We start from the raw sequence: 23,476 nt of genomic DNA, 5'->3' as shown, positions 1-23,476 counted from the left end.
GATCGGAAATAAGGTTGCTCAGTTTGGGTCCTGTACATTTACGCCGAAGACCGGCAAGACCTCGATGGAGGTCGTTGAGTTGGTTCCTTGTGCCCGCAATAAATGGGGCAATTGGTATGAGTTTTGGTTCTACGTTGCGGAGGGCACAGTCGAAGACCATCCGGGGCTCCTCGTGGCCGAGATGTGCTCGCATATTACTCAGCATACCCGCAGTTTGAAGTGGCGGAGGAGGATGCGGACGAAGGGGCCCTGCGGTGTGCGGCCGGCCTGAGTAGCGGGCGCGATTTGGTTGAGGAGTTTGTGGCGTATGGGGTGTGGCCTTTGGCGCATGGCTGGGCGCTGGGCGAAGTATGCCCTCGCCAGATGCCTTCCCGTGGTGGGATGCTGGTGCGAAGTCCCGCCTTCGCACTGGATTTGCATAGCCGCGATCCTGCCGCATTTGTGCGTGAGGCGGAGGATGGGGCCGTGCGGATTGTTGGTCGGTACGTGCCGAAGACGGAGGGCCAGCGTAGCTCGGATATACGCGGGTCCAACGACCGCTTGAACAGGGTCTTCGAGTTGAACCGTCTGCCGTATGGCGGTTATCCCGGGCAAGACGATGTGGATCGTCGCGGGAAGAAGCCAGCGGTAGAGACTAGAGACGACCCCGCGCCGGTGGCCGCCCCATCCTCTAAAAAGAGGAAGCTAGGTACTGCTACGGGAGGACTGGGGGTTTCCGATGGTTTTGCTAGGGAATTGATGAGGACATGCGCGGTCCCCGGGGGAAGGATGTCTTCGCCCGAGCTCCGGGAGTCTTCGGCGCGGATGCTGAAGGTTACCGGGGGTTGGTGGCCTAAGAATGTTCCTATCCCCCGCTCGGCCGGCGAAGACTTTTTTACATCTCGCATGGTTCGTGACTGGAGAGAGTTTCCTTATGGACGGAATATTGCTGCTGTTGTGTCGGCAGTGATGGACAAGGATCGTCAGGGAGCTGCGCAGAAGCGCCAGGCGGTCGTCAGGCTGCCTGAGGCTAGGCCGAAGAGGTCGCGGGGGGCTGCGAAGGCTGCTGCCCCCGGCGGCGGCCAGCCGACGCTGGCGGTGAAGTCGGCCGCCCCTGGGTCCAGCAGGGTGCCGGAGGCCGTGAAGGCGGCCGGTGACGGTGGAGCCAAGTCTGCCCTGGCCGGAGCCACGAAGGCCCGAGAATTGCCTCCGCCGGGCAAGCGCGTTGCCGACTTCGCCACCGATATTAGCGTGGACGATTATCTCGTCGGTAAGTCGTTAGCTCGAGTTTTTATTTTTATTTTTTTTTTAATCTGTTGATACGTTGCAGGGTCGGGCGAAGGCCAACTTGTTGTTGTTCCGCTTGCCGTGGCGACCACGGCGGCTGCCGTGGTGCCTAGGGCGAAGGGTAGTGCTCTTAGTGCCGGTGGTGAGATTCCAGCACTCACTGCCGTCTGGGACGAGGCGGGCGCTGTGTCCCGCCGGCTGAAGGAGGCATCAAGTCAGGTAAGTTGAGCTAGACTTCGGTTTTTACCAGCTTCGTTGGGGTTGTGGTCTTATGTGTGTCTTGTAGGCGGCTGACTTCGCAGACCGCGCGGCGTCGGGGGCCCTTACGGCAGTTGTGTCTGCCGAAGTCGAGAGACTTCGGGCGCAACATGCTGACGCCGTCCGGGAAAAATCGGCCGCCGACAGCAAGTGCCGCATGTTGGCGGATAAGGTGGCCACGCTGGAGGGCGAGAGGACTGACCTCCGGCGCCAACTGGCGGAGGAGAGAAAGGAGGCTAATGAGGCCCTCGCCAAGGCGCAGTCTGCGCATGCGGAGGCCAATTTGGCGCGGGCGGAGGGTAGTCTTGCCAGACAGCGCGCCGAGGAATTGGAGGAGCGGTTCAATGCTCTGCAGACCCGTGTGAAGAGGGCCGAGGCTTCGACGCGCTCGGAGGCTGAGCGGACGCGCAAACAGCTTATAGACTCATACCACGAGCTGGGCGCGCGGACCGCTGACTTCGAAGTGCCAGACTGAGAGCCCGGACTTCGCTGCCTCGAGTGGCTGCAGGAGGAGTTGCTGGCGCTCCCCGCCATTGTGGAGGGGTTTATGTCCTATGCCTCCCTGGTCACCTGAGAAGGGGCGTTGAATACGCTGTCCCGCGAAGGGTGCCGGCACTATGAGGTCTTCGACCAAGCTGATGCGGATTTCGAGCGCGAGATTTACAAGGTTGAGGACCCTGTGGTGAAGGAATCCGCGGGAGCCCTCTTCGACCGGATGTGGGGCCCCCACGGTCGGGAGGTGGTCAGGGAGCGGTCTGAGACGGCGAGGGGTCAGGTAATGTTTGACTTTTGTTTAGTGTTGTTGAATGTGGGTTATATCTGGGTTTGCTGAATCTGTGTGCTGTGTCTCAGGCGACGCGTAACGAGAAGGTGGAGGACTTCGGGGCTTTGAACAGCGCGCAGCCTGATTCGGAGTCGAACCCGGTGGCGGCTGTGTCCGAGGTCGCCCCGGCGCCGCCCCCAGAAACCGTCGAAGGCGCCCCTGATGCCCCCGCAGCCACTGCGGCCGGCGGTGGCTCGTCGCCAACTGCTGCTCCGAGGGCTGAGGATCCTGCGAAGATGGCTGGGTCTTCACAGGTGGCTTAGTGGGTGTGGGTAGTTAGGAATTTTGCATATGTTGCTGAACCTTGGTTGCTGCGCAGGTTCAAGATTTTGGGCCTGCGCACGCAACCGCTACTGCTAATTTTTTGGCGGCTTCGACCGTGGATGATGGGAATGAATCGGATGAATCTGCATCTAAGTTTTCTGATTTTGGTGACTCTGGGAGTTCGGTTGAGTGGACTGAAGAGTTGTTGGATGAGGACTTGGATTACTTTGCGGCCTTGGATGTGGGAGTGGCGGAGGCTTCGCCGCGTGCTGTGGATGCTGAAGTTGTGCCTGGTCCAAGTGCTGGGCGCAGGCGGCGAAGGGCGGTTGCGAAGCGTAGAGTGAGTGAGGCGGACGGTGGTCGACTTCGTGTGGGCAGGCCTGGCAGGCAGGAACTGTTGTCCTTGCCGGCCATTGCGAGTGCAGGTGAGGAGCTGAGGATAATGCTTTTTAACTATAGGGAGATGGGAATTATTTTGAAGGTTGAGCCGATGTAAAGTGTGATGCCCTCGCTTGTACATATGTAATGGCTTGTATGATGAGGTTGTGTGCCTTCGCACATTCGGCTATGCTCACGAAGGCGTTGCGCACTTGGTCTGGTGTATTTGTTATGTCGGTCTGGCGCGCATGTAGTCGGTCTTTGCGCGGACAGTTTGGTGTAGTCTTTTTCGCACTTGTTGCGCTTGGTCCGGCTGCACCCTTAGGCGACTTTTGCACGGATACTCTTCGCGGAAGACTTTGATTCTTCACGCTTGTCGTGCTAGTCCGGCTGCACCCTTAGGCGACTTTTGCACGGATAGTCTTCGCGGAAGACTTCGATTTTTCGCACTTGTTGTGCTAGTCCGGCTGCACCCTTAGGCGACTTTTGCACGGATAGTCTTCGCAGAAGACTTCGGTTTTTCCCACTTGTTGTGCTAGTCCGGCTGCACCCTTAGGCGACTTTTGCACGGATAGTCTTCGCAGAAGACTTCGGTTTTTCGCACTTGTTGTGCTAGTCCGGCTGCACCCTTAGGCGACTTTTGCACGGATAGTCTTCGCGAAAGACTTCGATTTTTCGCACTTGTTGTGCTAGTCCGGCTGCACCCTTAGGCGACTTTTGCACGGATAGTCTTCGCTGAAGACTTCGATTTTTCGCACTTGTTGTGCTAGTCCGGCTGCACCCTTAGGCGACTTTTGCACGGATAGTCTTCGCTGAAGACTTCGATTTTTCGCACTTGTTGTGCTAGTCCGGCTGCACCCTTAGGCGACTTTTGCGCGGAGTGTCGCACGCGAGGGTAGCTAGCGCTGGGCCTCGCGGTGACTTTGTATTGGTCGAATGTTGAAGACCGTCGACGCGGTCTTTTTTCGACGTAGATTTTTGCGGGGGATTTTTCACTTGTATATTACATGACTCCGCCTTGTTAAAAACCTCACCCCCGGGAGGAAAAGAGTGCGGGCCGGAATAAAATTGTTTTTGCGAATTACAAGGGCGAGCTGGCCCTGATGAGTCAAACAAAAAATTTGCGGAGATTATCGATGTTCCAGGAATGCTCCAAGTCTTCGCCGTTTGGCGTTGCGAGCCTGTATGCGCTGGGAGAGGCCTTCGGCTTGACAATGAAAGGGCCCTCCCACTTGGGCTCCAGCTTGCCCCTGGACTCTGTCCGAGCTGTTCGGACGAGTACGAGGTCCCCTTCACTGAATTCCCTCGGGATGACTGCATGGTCGCGCCATGCTTTTGTCTGGGCTTGGTATTTATTTAGAGCCCGTAGAGCGAAGACGCAGTCTCCATCGATAAGATCCTTCTAAGTGGGTTCGTCCACGTTGGGACAGCTGACGCTACTGTTCGCGGGGACCCATGTTTCATTTCTTGTGGGGTCATGGCCTCCGATCCATATAGAAGGCGGAAAGGGGTGAACCCAGTCGCCCTGCACTCAGTCGTGTTTAGCGCCCAGACCGCTTCAGGTAACAAATCGGCCCACCTCCCCTTTTTTCGTCGAGGAGCAACTTCTTGACAGCTGTGAAAATTTTTCCATTGGCGCGTTCCACAACTCCGTTGGACTGTGGGTGATATACTGAGGCGAAGGCAAGCTTGGTACCAATGGAGAAGCAGAAATCCTTGAAGTCTTGGCTGTCAAACTGCTTGCCGTTGTCAACTGTGAGTTCGGACGGTACTCCGAAGCGGCAAACAATGTTTTGCCAGAAGAATTTCTGTGCAGTCTTTGATGTTATTGTGGAAACAGCCCTCGCCTCGATCCATTTGGTAAAATACTCGACAGCGACGAAGGTGAACTTGAGGTTCCCCTGAGCCGTGGGCAGGGGCCCGACGATGTCCAGGCCCCAGCGCTGGAGAGGCCATGTGTGGGCGATCAGTTTTGTGAATTGCGAGGGGCTGCCTGATCGAGTAGAAAACTTCTGGCAGGCTTCGCAGGACCTTGTGACCCGATTTGCGGCGCAGATCATTGCGGGCCATTAGAAACCTTGGCGGATCACCTTTGCGGCTATGGCCCTTGGCCCTGCGTGAGAGCCGCAAGTACCACTGTGGACTTCGCGCAGGATTTGGACGCCTTCGGTCTCGGTGACACATTTAAGCATTGGCTGACTGACCCCCTTCTTGTAGAGTTGGCCCTCAATCAGTGCGAAGTCCCGGCTTCGATGTTTGAGGCACTTGGCCTCGTTGATGTCGGTTGGGTGGTAGTACCCCTGTAGGAACAGGGTTATTGGTGCCCGCCAGTCTTCGGTCATAATAAGGTTGACTATGCGGTGGCCCTCGCTGTCATTGGTTATTTGGAGCCCTTCGGGGCTCCGGACGGCTGGCGTGCCGATAACATGGTAGAACACGTCGGAGGGCAGAGACTCGCCTCTGGCGACAGCCTTCGCCAATGCGTCGGCTTCTTCATTCTTGGCCCGGTCCACATGCTGCAAGGTGAATCCCTTGAATTGTCTCTCGAGACTTCGGATGGCCGCGAGGTATTGCATAAGTGCGGGGTCCTTTGCTGCATAGTCTTTCTCGACTTGGCCGGCGACTACCTTGGAGTCTGTTCTGACAATGCAGGTGGTGACACCAAGGGCCCTTAGCTTGCAGAGGCCGAGGATGACGGCTTCGTATTCTGCTATGTTGTTTGTGCATCTGTCAGATTCCAGAGCGAAGCTGAGGCGTGCCGCGTATCTGTGCTTGACCCCGGCGGGTGAGGTGATGACTGCAGCAGCGCCTGCCCCCGCATGGCACCATGCGCCGTCGCAGTGGATCGTCCATACCTTCTCTGCGGACGGGCCCGGCTGTGTTATTGGACCAGTCCAGTCGACGACGAAGTCTGCTAGAACTTGTGACTTGATGGCTGTCCTGGGCCCGAAATTGATGTGGTAGCCGGAGAGTTCGGCCGCCCACTTGGCAATCCTGACCGATGCCTCCGGGTTTCTGAACAATTCACCTAGTCCCCTATCTGAGGTGACCCGGACCTTGAATGCTTCAAAATAGTGGCGCAATTTGCGCGAAAACATAACAACTGCATAGGCAATCTTCTCCAGTTCCGTCATGTTACATTTTGATGGTGTTAGCACTTCAGAGACGTAATAAACTGGGCACTGCCTGATCACGCCCTCAACTGTCTGCTCCTGAACCAGTGTCGCGCTGACCGCATGCGGCGAAGCCGCAACATAGAGCAACAGGGGTAGCGAAGAGTCGGGGCTTGTAAGGACTGCCAACTCCGACAGGTACTGTTTTAATGAGGCGAAGGCCGCTGCCTGCTCTGGTCCCCAAGCGAAGTCTTTTGCGCCACGGAGAGTTTTGAGGAAGGGGAGACTTCGCTCCGCGGACTTGGAGATGAATCTGTTGAGGGCGGCCAATCTGCCTGTCAGGCGCTGGACGTCTCTGGCTGATTGCGGGGGCGTCATGTTGATGATGGCCTGAATTTTGGTTGGGTTGGCCTCGATTCCGCGGTGCGACACCAGGTAACCCAATATTTTTCCCTGGCGAACGCCGAAGACGCACTTTTCGGGGTTTAGGCGAAGACGTGCGTCCCGCATGTTTGCAAATGTTTCGGCGAGGTCAGCAAGATGATCCTCCTTGCTTCTGCTGGCGACGACGATGTCGTCCACATACGTGAATATATTTCTGCCGAATTGCCCCTCGAGCACTGTTTTGGTAAGCCGGGAGAAGGTGGACCCGACGTTCTTGAGTCCCTCTGGCATTCTGATGAAGCAATATGTGCCGAAGGGTGTTATGAAGCTGGTGCTGGCCTTGTCTTCCTCCTTCATATATATTTGATGGTAACCGGAGAAGCAGTCGAGGAGTGACATGACTTCGCACCCGGCCGCGCTATCGACTATTTTGTCGATCCGAGGCAGCGGGAAGTTGTCCTTTGGGCAGGCCTTGTTGAGACTGGTGAAGTCGATGCACATTCGCCACTTGCCGCTCTTTTTCTGCACCATCACAACATTGGAGAGCCACGTGGGGTAAGCCACTGGCTCGATAAATTTGGCTTCCAGGAGGCGATGTACCTCGGCCTTGGCGGCTTCTGTCTTCTCGTCGGACATTTTGCGGAGCCGCTGTTTTTTCGGTCTCACCGAAGGGTCGATTCTCAAGCTGTGCTCAATTATGGATCGGCTGACCCCGACCAGGTCGAGGGCGGACCAGGCGAAGACGTCTTTGTTCTTGGACAAGCAGCAGAGGAGTTTCTCCTCGTCATGCGAAGTGAGGTCTTCGCTGATGGTGACTGTCTGCTTGGGCGTGGCCTGGTCGAGGGGAACAGTCTTGGTCCCGTCGTTGCTCTGTAGTTGTGCCTTGTCGTGCTCTTTGTCGGTTGGGCTGGCGGACGCAGGGACCTCGCGCTGGGCCATGAGGTAGTGCACATTTCTTTGCCCGGAGACAAAGTCCCGCTCTATGTTGCACGCAGTCTGCTGGTTGCCGTAGACCGTGATGGCACCTAACGGACCTAGTATCTTCATGCACAGGTAAAGTCCATGAATGTCAGCCTCAAACTTGTTGATGGAGCCTCGGCCCATAATGGCGTTGTACGGATATACCATATCCACGATATCGAAGGTCACTTGCTCACTTCGGGCATTGGGTGCTACACCGAAGGAGAGAGGCAATTCTATTTTGCCGACGAGAAATGTGCCCTTGCCGCCGAAACCATACAACGGGTTGTCCGAAGGCTTTAGCAGGCTGTGGCTTATGCCCATGCGGTCGAAGGCATGGAGGAAGATGATGTCTGCTTGACTGCCATTGTCGACTAGGACTTTGTGCAGGTCCCAGCCTGCCACGCTGTAGTTTATAACCATGGCGTCGATGTGGGGGGCGCTGCGCAGATCAACGTCTCGGGCGTCGAAGGTCAGTGGCACATGGGACCACTTCATCTGCACGACCGGACTGGTGATGGCGATGTGGTTGATGCTGCGGTAGTGGTCCCGCTTCTGCCGCTTCGTGTCGAAGTCAGTGCTGGACCCCCTAGTGATCATGTGAATGACTCCGCGATACGGCTGATCGGCGAAGTCTTCTTGCTTGGGGGCTTGGGGTGGTGGATGTTTTGCTGTTGCTGGTGTGGAGGTGGGTGTGGGGGAGGTACGATTTGTACCTCCTGGTGGTGTTGGTATGCGTGGTGCGGTGGATGCGGAGCGGGGGCGTGGATGTATGGTGGAGGGGGTTGCTGATATGTGTGCGCGACAACTCTAGGGTTGTCGGTTGGTTGCGCCCGTGCCATCCTGTCTCTGGTGGCCTTCGTCTCTGGGCAGTCTCTGGTTTGGTGGGTGCAATCTTCGCCGTGAAACAGGCAGTAAAAACGGCGCGGCGGCTGCGCACGTCCCTGGCCCCGACCGCGAGTTCCATTTCGGGCGGCCCTGGGGGGGGATATTCCTGGCGGCGAGGGGCCTCACCAGCGGGGTGCTGGTTGGCGATGTTGTGCACCTGCTGCTGATTGCGGCCGTCCCGACCGGAGTTTGGCTGTGGAGTCCTTGTCCACGTGCGGCTGGACTGTGGAGCATCTTTGGGTTTCCTCTGAGACTCAACTTTGCGCTGGTGGAGCTCTTCGGATTTGGCGTATTTTTCAAACAGCTGATACAACTCCTGTAGGTTCTTGGGCGGATCCCTGATGCAGTGGTTGTAAAGGACGCTGGCCCGAAGGCTACTGATGGCATAGTGGATGGCAATCTGGTCATCGACCGAGGGCAGTTGTGACTTGAGTGTCAGAAACTTGCGGTAGTACTCCCGCAGAGTCTCTTTTTCCAGCTGCTTGCAGAGTGAGAGTTCGGCCAAGGCGTCGGTGTCGGGGCGGTACCCTTGGAAGTTGAACAGGAATTTGTCCCGGAGGCTTCTACAGGAGTCAATGGACAACGGGGGCAACCTGGTGAACCAGGTGAGAGCTGGACCCTCGAGGGCAATGATGAAAGACTTGGCCATCGTGGCGTCGTTCCCTCCTGAAGATGCCACGGCGACCTGGTAACTCATGAAGTACTGTGCTGGGTCAGTGCTGTCGTTGTACTTGGGATAGGTCCCTGCCCGGAAGTTGGCAGGCCAGGGTGTCACTTGCAGGTGGGGCGCCAAGGGACTTCGCTCATCGAGGTAGTTGACACCTTGGAATGCCGCGGCGTGCGGGAAGGCGTGGTCGCGCTGGGGGAAGTGTAGGTCTTCCATTTGTGCGCGCTGTTGCAGGGGTGGCCCGTGTTGTAGGCCGAGGTGGCCTTCGTGCTGCATTAGCGCGATCTCCTGCTCGAGGTCCTGGGCCTTCTGCTCTTCGTCGCGTATCATTTTCCGCACCTTGACTAGTGCAGACACACGTTGGCGCTTGGCCTCAAGTATCTCTTTTTGCCTCTGGAGATTGCGGTTCTTGATGCGCAAGGCGCGCAGCTGTAGCTGTTCTTCCGCTGAGACGCCGAGGACCTCGTCGTCCTCGGTGAGGTCCGCGCCCTCCGGTGGAGCGAAGTCTGGGGGAGGTTGCGGTTGTCCTTCAGGGCCGCAGGTGCGGAGTGCGTCGTCTTCCGTGGCTTCTTGGTGGGTGGTGTTGGTAAGGGCGAGGGCCTTGCCCTTTTTTGCGGCCAGTAGTGCTGCCTTCGCAGCCTCGTCAGCCTTCGAGCTAGCTTTCTTGGGGGGCCATCGCGGGTGGTTTTTTCGTAGCACGAACGGTGGGCGCCAAATGTTGGAACTTGCTCTCCGGTGCAAGGTGATCCAACGGGGGTGTGTAGCAACGTAAACAGGGTTTTCGCACGAGATGGCAATAGCTCTGTTAATCTAGCCTCTCACGGGCACTGTGCGGGGGTATTTATAGGTATCTGAGTGCCCAGCGTCCCGTGCTAAGGACGCATGTGCCCTCAGACACCTAGGTTATCCCCGGAATATTCCCATAAAGCGGGGTTACAGACCGTAATTACAGGGAGACCTTTACAAATTAGGCCCGTAACACGCAACGGCCACGCAGGGCCTGTTACAATGGGCCGGATCATTCGCGGGCCTCCATTCTGGACGAGGTCGCAAGATGAGACGACCTCGTCACAGGTCTTCGTCCGACGGCGTATGAGACGAAGAGTAAGTCTGCCCGTTGTCTTGTCACCGTTGGCGCAGCGAGTACGGCGAAGGCCTCGAGTGAAGGGTGGCGTCTTCGCCTTCGCCCCAACAATATTTCACAATACACACATGAATATTAACAAAGTTTATATTACATTGATACCTTCGACTTGTTTGAAGGTGTAGATGCGAGAGCGATTCCAATTCAATGTGAATAGTACGGTGCTACTGTTCATCTATTTATAGGCAAGGGACGCAGCCCGAGTAAAAGTACATTTATGTCCCTGACATTTACTTATGATCGTAACACAAATTGTTAAGGACTATGTAGTCTTTTCTCCTTTTGGTCAACATCATCTTCAACCTTCATCACCGTTATGAGTCGAAGTTGTCACTCTTGCAATAGCTTCAGCATTTATTCTTATCATCCTTAGATCATATCTTCGTCTCGTACGCCTTCATCATGGGGGAAAGAATTCCATCATGAAGACTATAACAATCCATGTCATTCTGAAAACATATGGTTAGTCATATTTTTGAGGACCTTCGGAAGAGGACAGCCCCCAACAGTAGCCCCTCACAGTGTTAATTTGTTCCTTTGTAACAAATTTCGACTGCGACGTGAACGAAGGCCTTTTGCTGAAGGTCTGAAAAAACACCTTCCCTTCGCTAGGATAGCGAATCATTCTGAACCGTGGGATCCACCGTACTGTGGGGCTCTAAGTATATATATAGGAGGTTGTGTTGCCGATATTTTTCGTGCCATCTAGATTTCGTGCTGCAGTCGTCATTTCAGCTTTTCTATTCTGTGAGCGCACTTGTTTTTGAGCTTCTACTTTATGTAGTAATCATCATCGAAATGGCTAAGGATAATAAAAGCATGTATCCCACACTCACTGGCTTCTACGAAGCCATGGAAAGGACCAACGTAGAAAAAAGCACCAATGAAATGTTAGCTGGACTATCTGGTGATTCAAGTGATAGCGAAAGCTTCGATGTTGAGAGCGAGAATGAAGATGCCGAAGATCGACCATGGAGGCCAAGCCACATTGTTTTTGGGAGATCAATTATCAGACAAGGGCAAATTGAAGCGATGAAAGGAAAATACTTTCATGATGTGTCCATTGTGAGGGCTGGGGGAGAAGACATTGTTCCCCTCCCAGAGGGTGATGAAGTGGTGGTCTTTTGGAGCTTCATGAAAGCTGGGCTTTGCTTTCCGCTCCACAAAATGCTGGTAGAAGTTTTGAAGACATTTGAGATATACCTTCATCAACTTAACCCCAAAGCTCTTACCAGAGTGGGGGCTTTTATATGTGCCATGAGGAGTCAAGTGCTGGAGCCGGATGCGAGATGCTTCTGCAATATTCATGAGCTGTCTTATCAGACAAAGGCGACAAAAAAAGAACAGTATCATAATAATTTTCTGAGGCGAATTACCCTATGCCTACATTTCGGAAGAAGTGGCTAGGTTCTTGGATGAAGGAATGGTTTTACGTGAAGAATGACCTAAATCAAAGGGAAGATGTGAGAGGTGTTATCCAACATCCTTTATGGTCAAGCTTCGGCATTAGAAGGCCATCCATCACACGTGGCAATGAAGTGCAGGCGTGCCAAATTGCTTTCAACACCATATGCACCTACATTGCATGAGAGATTTAGTTCAAGAGAACATTGCTTATAAAGTATGACCTCTTGCAAATGAATGGGAAATGCCGAAGGAAGCCGCTGCTGGCTCTAGCTAGAGTGGCCTGGTTTATCTTAAGTATACCTTTCGGTTCAGAAGCCAGCTTGATGAGCCAAATGATGATTGGCTGGACATTATAGAGGCAACAAGTGATGAACTACTTGGAGCATACTCGAGGGCAGAAGACGAAGCTATGACAGCTGCCTATGGCGCTCACGGGAAAAGGAGGCTGAATAGAGTGTTTGATGTTATTGGGTTCGTTTACCCAGATTACTGCTTTCTCGTCCAAAAACAAGGGAGAAAAAGGAAAACCGCTGCTTCGACATCTACTGGTGCGCCAAAGACGAAGAAAATCAAGGTCTTGACACATAGGCCGAGGCGCACGAGATGGCCGATGTGCCGAATTTAATTGAAAGGGCAGAAACTGTCCCCCAACCCACAGAGACGGCTCCTGCTATGCTGATTGAAGCTATTGCAGACCCGGCCAGAGATCCGGAATCGGAAAAGGTAGCAGAGAAGCCAAAGATGCTAGTGACATCGCTGCCGAAGTTGTCAGTTACTAAAACAGGAACTCCGAGGAAGAGGGGGATGGCTAGTGTTTTGGACGCTGTTTTAGCATCTGTGAAAACGCTGCCTCCTACTTCAGCCGAAGCCTCTGCGGTAAAATTGAAGATGTCAGAGAGATGGTCACTGCAAGCACTTCTTCTGCTCATGCTGAGGAGGGACCTTCGGAAACTGCGCCAGAAAGACATGTGGAAGAGAGCCTTCTAGAAGAACCCAGAACATCTACTCCCAAAGCACCTCCCCAGAGTGATTTGAATTTTATTGTTCGACATGCTTCGAGAAAACAGCTATCGACATAGCAAGTAGCTGAAACTGAACATTATACTAAGGAGTTGAAGTACCCCCAGGGGGCCTTAGCATATGGAGGAGATAATGATGATGATTTCCTCTACTATCTACCAGATAGTAAGGAGATCAATTTTTGCCGTGAAATGATGGATAACATGGGGTATCCGAAGCTTGAACTCGGTTTGTCTGCGATGACCAAGGATCAGCTTGCAGATAGCCTCGCCTAGAATAGCCTGAAGGTTTGTATACTTTGGCTTGTCATTTGTAATTTGTGTTACGATGAACTATTTTTGTGGTATTTCTTATCATCGTTATGTGTTCACTCTTTGTTTGCGAGGGCTTGATTCTAAGTAAAGCTCTGAAGGCCCAAAAAGATGCAGAGGATGAGAGCTGTCGAATAGCACTAGGAAACCTTCGTTCGGAGATCATAACATTGAGAAACGAAGCTCTAGAGAAAGATAAGATCCTACACTCTTTAGTGGAAAGATTAAAATCTAGCGAAGCCAGGCTTTCTGCTCAAGCTAAAACTCATGAAGCCAAGATGCAAGAGCTGAAGAAGAAAGTTGTCAAAGCAACTGAGAACTTTAATGTTGAAGTGGTAAAATATGTGAAATTGAAAGATCAAGGGCACAGAAAAATGTTGATGAGCTTCGTTCTGCTAAGGAAAAATGCTATGAAATGTGCTACAAATCTGAAGAACAACTTTTCTAAAGTTGGAGCATTTTCTTCCGAGCAGAAATTCATTCATGGAAATCCTTACGAAGTTATTCAGTGGATAAATGGCGAGGTCGAAGCTTTTGAGGAAATTCTTAGCGACAGAGGGGACTTTTGTGCCTTTGTCGGCGCTTGTGGGGCTAAGTCCATTTTGGAGAAAGTTGGCTGTGATCATGCCAAGGCTGTAGCTAAGGCAGACTTTGCCTTTTCGGCTGATGACGTTAGAAACCCTTTAGCCGAAGCTACTACCTTAGGTGGGAAATTTTATTCTGAAGTATGGCTGAAGGGTGGACGAGAAATTGCTGATGAAGCTATTAAAAGGAATGAGAAAGAACCTCATGATGCTTTAGAAGAAGCCAAAAGAGTTCAAGAAGCTGTCAAGCAGGCCGGACTTATAGGGATGCTCTTTATAACTTAGCTTCGTAAGCCAAAAGTGTTTCAATGCAGCTGAGCTTTCTCCGCTTCCAAAGGCATATAACCCTGAAGCAGACCCATCTGTCAAGGAGGCACTTGATATAATCAAAATTGCTAATGACACTATTGATGAAGCTGTCGACAAGCTACTGAACGAGGCTGCCGACAAAATGCTAAAGGAAGACTGAAGCTTTTGCATTTTTGATAGTTTCATGTGTTTGTGTATAATTCCTGGTTTTGTAAGAAACACTTATAAACAATTTGCATGTATATTGATGTAATATATTTCTTTTTGAAACGTGCAACCTTCGTACATACTGTTTTTGAGCCGGTGGCGAAAAAACACCTTCCCTTCTATTCACGCTTCAGAAAGAAATCTCCCTTCTTTGCCGAAGCAACTTTATGATGTTCGATTCTTGCTGTAGACTTTGCATAGGAATAGTATTGTCGAAAACGCAAACTTCGTATGGCAGTACTGTCACAAGCATGGACCGTGCATCTTCAATACTCTTTCATGAGTCTTTGCCAAAGCTAAAGGAGGAATCCTCCTTGCTTTTTCACTACTTTTGTTAATGCACAATGATGTATGATGCCATGTCATGATGCAATATGATGTGATGGCATGATGCAAATGATGTTGGCGCACGAAACATAAAAGATAAGACTCTCCATCCCCTTAGGAACGACTTTGGAGTCTCTTCACCTTTTTCTTAGGTGGTGTTTCAGCTCTGCATTCCCTTAGGGACGACTTTGGAGCTAAGCTCCACATCCCCTTAGGAACGACTTTGGAGCTTCTATACCTTTGACTTAGGTGGCATTTAAGCTCTGCATCCCCTTAGGAATGACTTTGGAGCTTCTTCACCTTTCACTTAGGTGGTATCTTAGCTCTGAATTCCCTTATGAACGACTTTGGAGCTTCTTGATCCTTTTTTGTTACACTCGATGGTGTAACCATAGATTTATTACATCAAGTTGAAGGTTAAACCTCCTTGTATTGTCTTTTCAGGAGGAAATATAAAGGCAAAAGGTAAAATTACATTGAATTGGTACACTTTCTGGTCAGAGCGTTGTGCTGCTTTCAGTAGATGTGCCTTGACTCGGGCATAGTGCTATTGACTGTGCGAGCTTTGGACTCCTCCCGAGTATAATGCTGTTGCTGCTCCTAGCGATACCGTTCTGGCTGCTGGTTATGGACCAAGATAGGTGCCAGTGGTGGTGGTGTCAACTGTGCCCAAGCAGCTTGTGAATGACTCACCGAAGCAACAGACGTCGTGGGTTGCTGATTGCCCACATATTCAGGGATATATGACGAATAGCATGAAGCAGTATGCAAGACCTGCTTCGGCTGATTCTACCGCGTTTCGGCTTTAGCGATCTCTTTTTGCTTTTGGATCGTGACTTGGCACGTCCTTGTCATGTGACCCTTATCCTCCCTACAGAATAAGTAGAACAATCTCCTGGGTTGAGTACCAAACCTTCCCCCAAAGCTTCTCCTCCCTCTCCCTCTTGGGGCAAGTGGCCTATAGGAAGTTTGCTGCATTCCCAAAGATTGTGAGCTTTGCTCACTGCTCTGGGTGTGATTTGCCATGTCATCATTTGTGTTGGATTGTGGATAGTGCTGACATGCCTGGGGTGAAGTCTTCCTCCGAAGCCCCTAGTCATCTCAGAATACCTATAAGCTTCCTCCCTTCTCTGGCGGAAATCATTGTCAGCTCAGATGTACCCATCCATCTTCTAGAGAAGCTTCTCCATGGTTTGTGGTGGCTTCCTTACAAAATATTGTGTTGTCGATCCTGGTCGGAGCCCCTTGATCATGGCTTCGATGACGATCTCATTAGGCACCATTGGTGCCTGGGCTCTGAGTCACATGAACCTTTGGACGTATGCCTGTAAGTACTCATCATGGTCTTGTGTGCACTGGAATAGAGCTTGAGCAGTCACTGGCTTCATTTGGAAGCCCTGAAAGCTTGTGACTAGCATATCCTTCAGTTTCTGCCACGATGTGATTGTTCCCGACCGAAGAGAAGAATACCGAGTCTGAGCCTCACTCCTAACTGCCATGACTAAGGACTTTGCCATGACAACAGTGTTGCCACCATATGATGATATGGTTGCTTCATAGCTCATGAGGAATTGCTTCGGGTCTGAATGCCTGTCATACATGGGGAGTTGTGGAGGTTTGTACGAAGGTGGCCATGGGGTAGCCTGCAACTCTGCTGCTAGGGGAAAAGCGTCATCAAAAGCAAAGTTACCATGGTAAAAGTCATCATACCATCCATCATCGTTGATTGGAGTTTCTTGACGAAGCTCTTTATGTTGAGGCCCTCGTCCTTGATCATCTTGTGCGATGTGGTGCATTTCTTCAGCGGCTTCATCGATCTTCCTCTGAAGCTCGGCTAGCCGAAGCATCTTCTCCCTTTTCCTCTGTACTTGTTGATGTATAGCTTCTAAGTATCTAATTTCCTGGTCCAATTCCTCCTCCTGAGGTGTTGGGCTAGTAGCCTTCCTTTTCTGGCTCCTCGCTTCTCTCAGTGAGAGTGTCTCCTGATTGGTGTCAAGTGGCTGGAGGGCAGCCCCTGGCTTTGTTGTCTTCTTCGGCGCCATGACAAAGGCGAACGCTTGTCAATGGTTGTGGAAGTGAGTTCATCGGGGGTGGGCACCAATGTTGGCCACTTGTTCTCAAATGCTGTGAATTAAGAACAAGGCAACACAATTGTTAAAGATAAAGGAACTTCGTCCTCCGAAGTATTATCTCCTCTCGGATATAATAAACTTCAGACTAAGGTCATGAAGGACATGCCTTCAGGATTTATGAGAATTAGAATACATAAAGACAATGAATGTAATATATTTGTTCTTACATATATATATATTTATATTTCACAATACACACATGAATATTAACAAAGTTTATATTACATTGATACCTTGGACTTGTTCGAAGGTGTAGATGCGAGAGCGATTACAATTCAGCGTGAACAGTACGATGATACTGTTCATCTATTTATAGGTAAGGGACGCATCCCGAGTAAAAGTACATTTATGTCCCTCACATTTACTTATGATCGTAACAAATTGTTAAGGACTATGTAGTCTTTTTCCCTTTCGGTCAACATCATCTCCAGCCTTCATCACCGTTATGAGTCGAAGCTGTCACTCCGTCAATAGCTTCGGCGTTTATTCTTATCATCCTTAGATCATATCTTCGTCTCATACGCCTTCATCATGGGGGAAAGACTTCCATCCTAAAAACATATGGTTAGTCATGTTTTTGAGGACCTTCGGAAGAGGAAGGCCCCCAACAATTGTGAAAAATGAAGAAATGGTTCTGGTGGCAAAAATTCATGCCTTGTATGCACACAGATACCCGTATTCGAAATGGGTGACGTGCGACAACGAAATGGCGTGAAACAACCCCAAACATGAATTTTGGACCTAATGTAGTGGATTGGGCACGTTTGTTGCGAAATACGAACAAATGGTTCCAGTGGCAAAAACTTATGCTTTGAATGCACCTCGATCCCCATTTTCGGAATGGGTGACGTGAGGCAACAAAATGGCGCGATACCACCCCAAACATATGTTTTAGACCTAAAGTATTGGATGGGGCACATTCGTTGCGAAAAACGAAGAAATGGTTCTGGTGGTAAAAACTCATGCCATGTATGCACCCCATACCCGTTTTCGGAATGGGTGACGTGCGGTAACGGAAATGGCATGAAACCACCCCCAAACATGTGTTTTGGACCCAATTTAGTGGATTGGGCACGTTCGTACGAAGAAATGGTTTTGGTGGCAAAAATTCATGGCTTGTGTGCACCCCGATACCCATTTTCGGAGTGGGTGATGTGCTGCAATGAAATGGCGCGAAACCACCCCAAACATTCGTTGCGAAAAACGGAGAAATGTTTCGGTGGCAAAAACACATGCCTTGTATGCACAACGATACCATTTTGTGGAATGGGTGATGTGTGGTAACGAAATGGCGCGTAACCAGCCCCAAACATGAGTTTTGGACCTCATGTAGAGGTTTGGGAATGTTCGTTGCGAATTACGAAGAAATGATTTTAGTGGCAAAAACTCATGCTTTGAATGCACCCCAGTACCCATTTTCGGAATGGGTGACGTGCGACAACGAAATGGTGCGATACCACCCCAAACAGGAGTATTGGACCTAAAGTAGTGGATTGGGCACTGAAAGGGAATTAGGCTTACACTTATTTCCTAATTGATTTTGGTGGTTGAATTGTCCAACACAAATAATTGGACTAACTAGTTTTGCTCTAGTTTTATAAGTTATACAAGTGCCAAAGGTTCACACTTAGCCAATAAAAAGACCAAGAATTGGGTTCAACAAAGAGAGCAAGGGATAACCGAAGTGTGCCCTGGTCTGGCGCACCAGACAGTGTCCGGTGCACCAGGGGACTTCACGCTGAACTCTTCACCTTCGGCAAAATCCAGAGGCGCTCCGCTATAATTCACCGGACTGTCCGGTGTACACCGGACAGTGTCCGATGCCCCAGGGAAGAGCGGCTCTGGAACTCGCCAGCTTCGGGAATTCGCTCCGCTATAATTCACCGGACATGTCCGGTGAACACTGGACTGTCCGATGAACCAGTGGAGCAACGACTACTTCGCGCCAACGGTCACCTGCAGAAGCATTAAATGCGCGCCAGAGCGCGCAGAAGTCAGACACGCGCGATGTGGCGCACCGGACACTCTACAATACGTGTCCGGTGCGCCACCGGACTTCCAGGCGGGCCCAGCAGTCAGAGCTCCAACGGTCGGAACCCAACGGCCTGGTGACGTGGCTGATGCACCGGACACTGTCCGGTGTGCACCGGACTGTCCGGTGCACCATGCGACAGACAGCCCCACCAAACGGCTAGTTTGGTGGTTGGGGCTATAAATACCCCCAACCACCCCACATTCAAGTCATCCAAGTTTTCCCACTTCAACTACTTACAAGAGCTCTAGCATTCAATTCTAGACACACCCAAGTGATCAAATCCTCTCCAAACTCCACACAACGCCCTAGTGATTAGTGAGAGAGATTTGCTTGTGTTCTTTCGAGCTCTTGCGCTTGGATTGCTTTCTTCTTTCTCTGATTCTTTATTGCGATCAAACTCACTTGTAACTGAGGCAAGAGACACCAATCTTGTGGTGGTCCTTGTGGGAACTTTGTGTTCCAAGTGATTGAGAAGAAAAGCTCACTCGGTCCGAGGGACCGTTTGAGAGAGGGAAAGGGTTGAAAGAGACCCGGTCTTTGTGACCACCTCAACGAGGAGTAGGTTTGCAAGAACCGAACCTCGGTAAAACAAATCTGTGTGTCACACTCTTTATTTGCTTGTGATTTGTTTTACGCCCTCTCTCTCCGACTCGTTTCTATTTCTAACGCTAACCCGACTTGTAGTTGTGATTAACTTTGTAAATTTCAGTTTCGCCTTATTCACCCCCCCTCTAGGCGACTTTCAATTGGTATCAAAGCCCGGTGCTTCATTAGAGCCTAACCGCTCGAAGTGATGTCGGGAGAACTCGCCAAGAAGGAGATGGAGACCGGTGACAAGCCCGCTACAAGCCACGGGAAGGCTTCATCGGGAGAGTCCCGCAACAAGGAGAAGAAGGAGAAGAAGAAGGAGAAGAAGACTTCTTCTCACAAGTCGCATCGGAGTTGAGATAAAATAAAAAAGATGAGGAAGGTGGTCTACTACGAGACCGACACTTCATCACCTTCTACCTCCGGCTCCGACGCGCCCATCATAACTTCTAAGCGCCATGAGCGCAAGAAGTTTAGTAAGATCCCCTTACATTATCCTCGTACTTCTAGACATACTACATTATTTTCTGTTCCATTAGGCAAACCGCCAACCTTTGACGGTGAAGATTATGCTAGGTGGAGTGATTTAATGAAATTTCATCTAACCTCACTCCACAAAAGTATATGGAATGTTGTTGAGTTTGGAGCACAGGTACCATCCGTGGGGATGAGGATTATGATGAGGACGAGGTAGCCCAAATCGAGCACTTCAACTCCCAAGCCACAACCATACTCCTCACCTCTCTAAGTAGGGAGGAGTAAAACAAGGTGCAAGGACTAAAAAGCGCCAAGGAAGTTTGGGACGTGCTCAAAACGGCGCACGAGGGTGATGAACTCACCAAGATTACCAAGCGGGAAACGATCGAGGGGGAGCTCGGTCGCTTCCATCTTCGCCAAGGAGAGGAACCACAAGATATGTACAACCGGCTCAAGGCCTTGGTGAATCAAGTGCGCAACCTCGGGAGCAAAAAGTGGGATGACCACGAGGTGGTTAAGGTTATTCTAAGATCTCTTATTTTCCTTAACCCTACTCAAGTACAATTAATTTGTGGTAATCCAAGATATACACTAATGACTCCCGAGGAAGTAATCGGGAATTTTGTGAGCTTTGAATTTATGATCAAGGGCTCACGGAAGATCAACGAGCTTGACGGTCCCTCCACGTCCGAAGCTCAACTGGTTGCATTCAAGGCGACGGAGGATAAGAAGGAGGAATCTACACCAAGTATAACCAATCGACGCCTCCAAGCTCGACAATGAGGAAATGGCACTCGTCATCAAGAGCTTCCGCCAAATCCTCAAACAAAGGAGGGGGAAAGATTACAAGCCCCGCTCCAAGAAGGTTTGCTACAAATGTGGTAAGCCCGGTCACTTTATAGCTAAATGTCCTATTTCTAGTGACAGTGACAGGGGTGACGACAAGAAGGGGAGAAGAAAGGAGAAGAAGAGGTACTACAAGAAGAAGGGCGGCGATGCCCATGTTTGTCGTGAGTGGGACTCCGACGAAAGCTCTAGCGACTCCTCTGATGACGAGGACGCCGCCAACATCGCCGTCACCAAGGGACTTCTCTTCCCCAACGTCGGCCACAAGTGCCTCATGGCAAAGGACGGCAAAAAGAAGAAGGTTAAATCTAAATCCTCCACTAGATATGAATCCTCTAGTGATGAAAATGTTAGTGATGAGGAAGATAACTTGCGCACTCTTTTTGCCAACTTAAACATGCAACAGAAGGAGAAACTAAATGAATTAATTAGTGTCATCCATGAGAAGGATGATCTCTTGGACTCCCAAGAGGACTTCCTAATCAAGGAAAACAAAAAGCATGTTAAGGTTAAAAATACTTATGCTCTAGAAGTTGAAAAATGTGAAAAATTATCTAGTGAGCTAAGCACTTGCCATGAGACAATCGACAACCTTAGAAATGAAAATGCTAATTTATTAGCTAAGGTTGATTCAAATGTTTGTGATGTTTCAATTCCCAATCTTAGAAATGATAATGATGATTTGCTTGCTAAGATTGAAGAATTGAATATGTCTCTTGCTAGCCTTAGGTTTGAAAATAAAAAATTGCTTGCTAAGGCTAAAGAATTAGATGTTTGCAATGTTACAATTTCCGACCTTAGAACTAAAAATGATATATTGCATGTTAAGGTTGTAGAATTAAAATCTTGCAAACTCTCTACATCTACCGTTGAGCACACTTCTATTTGTACTAGATGTAGAGATGTTGATGTTAATGCTATACATGATCACATGGCTTTAATTAAACAACAAAATGATCATATAGCAAAACTAGATGCTAAAATTGCTGAGCATGAAATTGAAAATAAAAAAATTTAAATTTGCTCGTAGTATACTTTATAGTGGGAGACGCCCTGGCATTAAGGATGGCATTGGCTTCCAACAGGGAGGCAATGTCAAACTTAATGCCCCTCCTAAGAAATTGTCCAACTTTGTTAAGGGCAAGGCTCCCATGTCTCAGGATAACGAGGGTTACATTTTGTACCCTGCAGGTTATCCCGAGGACAAAATTAGGAGAATTCATTCTAGGAAGTCTCACTCTGGCCCTAACCATGCTTTTATGTATAAGGGTGAGACATCTAGTTCTAGGCAACCAACCCGTGCTAAGTTGCCTAAGAAGAAAACTCCTATTGCATCAAATGATCATGACATTTCATTTAAAACTTTTGATGCATCTTATGTTTTAACTAACAAATCCGGCAAGGTAGTTGCCAAATATGTTGGGGGCAAGCACAAGGGGTCAAAGACTTGTGTTTGGATACCCAAAGTTCTTGTATCTAATGCCAAAGGACCCAAAACCATTTGGGTACCTAAAGTAAAGAACTAAACTTGTTTTGTAGGTTTATGCATCCGGGGGCTCAAGTTGGATCATCGACAGCGGGTGCACAAACCACATGATAGGGGAGAAGAAAATGTTCTCCTCCTATGAGAAAAACCAAGATCCCCAACGAGCTATCACATTCGGGGATGGAAATCAAGGTTTGGTCAAAGGATTGGGTAAAATTGCTATATCTCCTGACCATTCTATTTCCAATGTTTTTCTTGTAGATTCTTTAGATTACAATTTGCTTTCCGTTTCTCAATTATGGCAAATGGGCTACAACTGTCTTTTTACTGATGTAGGTGTCACCGTCTTTAGAAGAAGTGATGATTCAATAGCATTTAAGGGAGTGTTAGAGGGTCAGCTATACTTGGTAGATTTTGATAGAGCTGAACTCGACACTTGCTTAATTGCTAAGACTAACATGGGTTGGCTCTAGCACCGCCGACTAGCCCATGTTGGGATGAAGAATCTTCACAAGCTTCTAAAGGGAGAGCACATTTTGGGATTAACAAATATTCATTTTGAGAAAGACAGGGTTTGTAGCGCATGCCAAGCAGGGAAGCAAGTTGGTGTCCATCATCCACACAAAAACATCATGACAACCGACAGGCCACTAGAGCTCCTACACATGGATCTATTCGGCCCGATTGCTTACATAAGCATCGGCAGGAGTAAGTACTGTCTAGTTATTGTGGATGATTATTCTCGCTTCACTTGGGTATTCTTTTTGCAGGAAAACTCTCATACCCAAGACACTTTAAAGGGATTCTTGAGACAGGCTCAAAATGAGTTCGGCTTAAGGATCAAGAAAATTAGAAGCGATAACGGGACGGAGTTCAAGAACTCTCAAATCGAAGGCTTCCTTGAGGAGGAGGGCATCAAGCATGAGTTCTCTTCTCCCTACACCCCACAACAAAATGGTGTAGTGGAGAGGAAGAATAGAACTTTATTGGACATGGCAAGAACCATGCTTGATGAGTACAAGACTTCGGATCAGTTTTGGGCCGAGGCGGTCAACACCGCCTGCTACGCCATCAACCGGTTATATCTACACCGAATCCTCAAGAAGACATCATATGAACTCCTAACCGGTAAAAGCCCAACATTTCATATTTTAGAGTCTTTGGTAGCAAATGCTTCATTCTTATTAAAAGAGGTAGAAAATCTAAATTTGCTCCTAAGACTATAGAAGGCTTTTTACTAGGATATGATTCAAACACAAGGGCATATAGAGTCTTTAACAAGTCCACTGGACAAGTTGAAGTTTCTTCTGACGTTGTGTTTGATGAGACTAACGGCTCTCAAGTAGAGCAAGTTGATCTTGATGAGATAGGTGATGAAGAGGCTCCATGCATCGCGCTAAGGAACATGTCCATTGGGGATGTGTGTCCTAAGGAATCCGAAGAGCCTCCAAATGCACAAGATCAACCATCCTCCTCCACGCAAGCATCTCCACCAACTCAAAATGAGGATGAGGCTCAAGTTGATGAAGGAGAAGATCAAGCAAATGAGCCACCTCAAGATGACGGCAATGATCAAGGGGGAGATGCAAATGAGCAAGACAA

The sequence above is a fragment of the Zea mays genome, chromosome 1 (assembly GCF_902167145.1).
Source record: "Zea mays cultivar B73 chromosome 1, Zm-B73-REFERENCE-NAM-5.0, whole genome shotgun sequence".
Classification (NCBI taxonomy): Eukaryota; Viridiplantae; Streptophyta; class Magnoliopsida; order Poales; family Poaceae; genus Zea; species Zea mays.
The sequence above is the reverse complement of the archived record's forward strand: the minus strand, read 5'-3'. Positions refer to the sequence as shown.